This window comes from Perognathus longimembris, chromosome 6 (genome assembly GCF_023159225.1).
Source record: "Perognathus longimembris pacificus isolate PPM17 chromosome 6, ASM2315922v1, whole genome shotgun sequence".
NCBI classification, from domain to species: domain Eukaryota; kingdom Metazoa; phylum Chordata; class Mammalia; order Rodentia; family Heteromyidae; genus Perognathus; species Perognathus longimembris.
The window spans coordinates 78846230-78852193 of record NC_063166.1 but is presented as its reverse complement, the minus strand read 5'-3'; positions in this window follow the sequence as shown (position 1 = coordinate 78852193).

Genomic DNA, 5964 nt, shown 5'->3' with positions numbered 1-5964 from the left:
CTGCACACCCTAAGTAGCTCCCCCTCCCCAGCCTGAGCTCCTCCAAGGAATACAGGCCTCCCACCGGGCGCTGCGCTAGCGTGTTACCCACACAGGCGCTTAACAAGGTGCCTCCAGCGAAAGCTGGAGGACAGGGGAGGTCCCAAAGCACCAGATTGTTCTAGGCTCCTCTCTTCTTGGAATAAATGGCACTGGCACTGGTCCTGGGCGGAGGGGGACTGGGAGGTGGGGGGTGGGGGGGGGGGAGACAGGATTCCCAGACAGCCGTGATTGGCAGGAGGCTGGATATCCCCAGGGAAACCCATCTTCACGCCCGGGTGACCCCGCTGCCGCCTGCTTCTTATCTCTGCAGGAAATCGGAGCCGGCAGCCTCCTGTGGGAGGACAGCCGGTTTCCATGGCAACGCTCAGCCGCCTCCCCCTGGCTGACAGAGAGGGCAGCCAGCCAGCAGCCACAGCCGCGTGAGGTCTCTCTGCACGGCGCGGCCGCACGCTCTGGGCTGCAGCTCCCGTGAGCTGGGGAAGCCCGGGACGGGCCCTGTGGAGCCCAGGGGAGCAGAGGCCGTGTTCACCTGCCTTCCGGGGAGGCCCGTCCCCGTGAGCCGCCTCCCTCCCCCGCCTGGATCATGAGCTAATTACTCACGGAAAGCACCGGTCCCCTCCCAGGCAGCGCTGGAGACCCAGGACAATGATTCCACTCAAACCTGCCCTCCTTTCCATCTGTAGGGCATTTTTCTCCCTTTCTCCTCTCCTTTTCCATTTGAATAAGCTCAAGAGGCTGAGGTCTGAAGACTGTAGTTAGAAGCCGGCTCAGGCAGGAAAATCCACGCGACTCTTTATCTCCAATGAAACACCCAAAACAGCAAGTGGAGCTGTAGCTCAAGTGGTAGAGCACCAGCCTGAGCACAAAGGCTCAGGGACAGAGCGCAAGCCCTGAGTTCAAGTCTCAGGACGGACGGAGAGCTGAATGGAGTCTTCAGCTGGGAAGGGAGGCTTAGCATTGTCATCCTCTTTTGTTTCCCCCCTTCCATATTTTAACTGTTGCTTCAATAATCTCCTTTAAGCAGACTCACGTTTTAAACTTAAGTTCGTTTTTCCATGGCTGCCGTCATGGACGGCACGAACGGTTCAGACCCTGGGGTAAGAAGCCAGCTAGGCTAGCGAGGCAGGAGTGGGGGTGGGGAGAACCCTCTCTTCTCCCTTTCTCAACGACCCCAGCAGGCGCTGAACTGCCCCGCCCCCTCCCCCAGTCTCCCCTCTACTTTCTCCTTGGTGGATCTGCAGGGGGCGAGGGACAAGGGTCCCACAGAAGGAAAGAGAGGGGCTCACTCAGGGTCCCCTCCCCAAGGCTGCAGTCTCCAGTTGGGGAACTGCAAGCACCTCGCCCAGTCCCTGATCTGGTGTAATTGTTGTTTGTAATAACAGTGTTCCAGGAGTAGCACCATGGTGGGGCCTCCCTATTTTAACGAGGAGTTCTATTTTCACGCAGCACTGGTGGAAGCGACTGCAGTCTATTAAGACACAATTGCGGGGCTCCGTCTCCTCCGCCGGCGGCAGCTCTGGGGGAGCCCGCTGAGCTGCTGAGCCTGGACAGCCAGCGTGGCTTTGGGGAGGAGCACTCTCCGCCTCATCTGGGGAGCACTTCTTTCACCTTGGGCTGGGAGGCGTGTGGAGAATGCTGATGGGGCAGCGGAGGTTGGGAGGGGTCCCAGAGAAGGGAGTGAGGTCAGGAAGGGCCTGACCAGGGTGATGGAGAGGAGATGGGAAACCCCAGGCCCCAGAGGGTAGGTGGGGGAGCTGGACTTGTCACCCTTCCCTTAGAATGTGTTCATTAGCCTTGTTTCCCTCCTTTTGCTGACTCAACTTTTAGTCCATGGTCTTCGGTTGCTCAGCTGGAAGGCGGGTCCTCCACTGTCCCTGCATTCATCAGGATTTGACCCTCTCCCCAGGTCAGTGGCATTGACCCCTGGAAGACAGAGCTGGCTGCCTCTGTGGGGTCCCTCCAGCGACACCTCCACTTCTCCCCGGGAGGGAGCCCAGGAGACCCTACCAGAGTTCAGCACAGAGCAGGACTAGCTGGGGGGGTGCGGGAAGCCAAGGGTGGACACGTGCGGGGGTGTATGAGTATTTGGGTGGCCAAGTGAGTGGGTGATTGGAGAGGCACTAGGTGTTTGGATGGGGGGATGGGTGGATGGGCAAGGAGGGGGGTAGTGTGGGTGATTGTATGGGGGGGTGGGGGGATGGGCGAGGAGGGGGGTAGTGTGGGCGTTTGGATGGGGGATGGGCGAGGAGGGGAGTAGTGCGGGTGTTTGGATGGGGGGATGGGCGAGGAGGGGGGTAGTGCGGGTGTTTGGATGGGGGGATGGGTGAGGAGGGGAGTAGTGCGGGTGTTTGGATGGGGGGATGGGCGAGGAGGGGGGTAGTGTGGGCATTTGGATGGATGGAGGGATGGGTGGATGGGTGAGGAGGGGGGGTAGTGTGGGCATTTGGATGGGGGATGGGCAAGGAGGGGGGTAGTGTGGGCATTTGGATGGGGGGATGGGCGAGTGGGTGCAGGCAGATGGAGCGTGGATGGGATTGCGGGTCGGTGAATGGAAAGGTGGCCCGTGCAGGGGAACTGAAGGAGAGACGGCAAAGAAAGTGGACAAGGGCGTGGGCAGAGCCTGGGTAGAGGGGTGGGTGGGTGGGTAGGTGAAGGCCTGGCAAGGCTGGTGGAGAGGGGCCAGGCTGAAGAATGGGTGGGGCGTGGGTCAAGGGTCCTCTTAGCAGTCCAGTTATGAGGCAAAGCTCATCAATCCCGCCGCTGCCGAGAGTGAGTGAGGCCCAGACAACCAGGATCATTCCTTCACTGGGAACATGGGCCAAGAAACAAGGGGTTGGTAGAGACCGGGCAGCAGAGAAGAGCAGATACGGGTCAGTCAGGGTGCAGGGTCTGCCCTGCTGCGGTGGTCATGGGTGGAGCCGGCCCGTGTTCCGCAGTGCTGCGGTTGTCATTGGTTAGGCTTTGTCGCTGAGCTTTTTTGCCTCTAGACCAGTGTTCTACCACTTGAGCCACAGCTCCACATCCTGCTTTCGGGTAGTCAGTTGGAGATGGGTCTCACAGACTTTCCCGCCTCGGCTGGCTCCGAGCCCTGATCCTCAGATCCCAGCCTCCTCGGTGGCTAGGGCTGTCGGTGGGAGCCACCAGCACCGCGTCCCCCGCACTGTCTTGAGGGCTTGCCTGGCCCTGTGCATCCTCTGCTGTGATGTCATGACAACCCCCAACCTCCGAGTAGACTTCCAGCCCTGCTCGTGGTCATTGTCGCACTGCCCTCAACCTTTAATAGACTTCCAGCCCCCCTCGTAGTCGCACTCCTACCCAGGAATGCATGGTGGGTGAGGCTGGCATCGATGAGCTCTAACCAGATGTGCTAAGAACCTCTGGACTCTCCTGCCCTGGCCGGCTCCAAGCCATGATCCTCCCGGGTAGCCAGGATTGCAAGTGTGAGCTACTGGTGCCCTGTTGAATCCTTGTGGAGTGGACGCGTGAGCACGTCCAGGGGGCTGCGTGCGGAGGTGACAGGGTGCTCCCATAGCCGCACCTCCCGGATATGGCTGGATCAGATCTTTATCCGAGTCGCAGTCCGACTGTAAAGGGGGAGGGGTGGGGGGCCTGGTGGGCTAGCCTCAGGAACGGAAGCACCTTCCGTGGCACACTTCTGCTTGGGCGTCTGCCCGCCCATGTGCCTGTTGCCGTCTGAACCCCACTGTCCTTGAGCTGCACCAGCACAGAAGCCTGGTCATGAAGTTCCTGACTATCTCCCCGAACCCCGACTTCCAACACAGGTAACAGCTGACGCAATCATGCCAAAACAGGCCTGGGACTTCCCTGCGTAGAACTCTGCCGTAGCTCCCAGACAACCGGAAGGAGCCCCCACCGCTCCTGCCTTCTGGAAAGGCTCCGCACAGCCTGGTCCCGGAGCCCAGCTGTTCTGGAACACACCACTCTCATTTGCACCCCAGGTCCTTGGCACTTGCGGTTCCCCTGCCGGTCCCTCCCTCCTCAGCACCGCACAAGGCTGGCTTCTCCTCGGGCCTTGAGCCCCGCTATCTGCCCTCCTCCGGGAAGCCTTCCCTGACCTCCCGGCCCTTGGCACCCAAGGCGGATGCCTTGCTAAGCCCCGTGCTGTCGCGCCCCCTCCTGGTTGCCTTTCTTCTCTGCACCTGCGCCTGGCTGACCACTCGGATTTATTTACTTGTTTAGCTAGGTCTCCACCGGGGGCTAGACTAATGCCTGGCACACAGTAGGTGCTTGGCAGGGCCTGGTTGGGAGACCCACATGTTGAGGCTGGGAAACCCCTTTCCCCTGGGATTCCTCAGCCCTGGCACTATGGAGATCTGGGCTCAGAAGTGGGCATCCTGTGTGCTGCAGGTATTTAGCCGCAGCTCTGGTTTCTACCTACTAGATACCAGGACAGCGCCCCCATCCCTCAGAGGTGTGACAGCCAACGATGTCCGCAAATGGTGTCACCTTGTCACCCAACCTCTGGGCAAACGGGAACTACTGGCACCTACTGCCTCTCTCAATTTCGTGGGAGTGGGGCGGGTGGCTTTCAGGCTGACCCTAGGTTTCCTTCCTAGGGGCTCCCTGTGTCCCTCGTGGGTTTTATTGGGCAGGGGACAGAGGGGCAGGAGATGGGTGGTGGGGTAGTGATCAGAACTAAGAGATGAGAGGGAGGAGAGGGTAACTGCCCCTTAATAAATGGACTAAAAGCATGACGGGGGAGGGGCGGGGAGATGCACAGGTAGCCATGTCTGTCACAAAGCAAGAGCAGATCCCCCTCGCACCAAGCACGCCACAGAGCCTTCGTCACATGACAGGGTCTCCGGGACATACGGACCTGCGGGGCAGATGTGAGCTGGAGAGAAAGGGGAGGTTGAGGCACAGCATGGATGGCTTTTCAGAAACCAGCTTAATACTGCCCCCCAAAACATATGTGTGTTATATGTGTACACATAATTAACAAAGGGCCTCAGAAATAATGGAAGAATATAAAACCAATAATTAAAAGCCACATGCCGGTAGCTCATGCCCGCAATCCTAACTACTCAGGAGGCCGAGGATCACAGTTCAAAGCCAGCTGGGGCAGAAAAGTCCCCGTGAGACTCTTACCTCCAATGAACCACCAGAAAAACAGACATGGAGCTGTGGCTCAAAGTGGTAGAGCGCTCGCCTTGAGCAAAAGAGCTCAGGGACGGCACCCACACCCTGAGTTCAAGCTCCACAACCAATAAATAAATGAAACATTAAAATGTCTTCTTTAGGGGAAGACTCCCTAAGTGGAGCTTTCCAAGTACAATCCACGCAGCCCCCCAAGTAATGGTTCTGGTCATATTCAGATAATTTCCTTTAGCAAAAGATACCGTGGCAAAGTCAAAAAGGAGACGGGATGGAAGAAGATATTTGCAGTTTCTAGTCAACAGTGGATGCCAAATCTGGATTACACAGAAGAGAAAGAAAAATCTCACACAACAAAGACGGGGTGTTCCAGTGGAGAAATCGGCCCGCGCCCTGGAGCCTGGTTCATCATGACACCGGGCTGCTCCTCTGTGTGGTGTGGAAACTTTAGCTGTCTGGGCTGTACGTGGGTAGTCAGGCCCCGCCCCCAGCACTGTGGCTCCACCAATCACAGCCCTCCAAGGGAGCCCTGGGGGCACGCCCCCTCCCACGTGCCGCAGCCACTCCTCTACCCGCGCGCGCGTGCTCTGAGGATGTTGAGGGGTCGTTCTGGGGAGGGCCGGGCCTTGGGGGGGGGGACACCCGGGAAGAGAACCACGCGAGATCTTCGTGCACAGCCAGCAGAGGACTGACTGCAGGAGCAGGGGGCCCGAGAGCCCACCGCAACGCGGACCCCCGGGCTGAGCACCACAGCCCCAACACCCGTGGGAGGCGAAACCCTCGCCCAAAGAGCTCACGGAGCCCCCG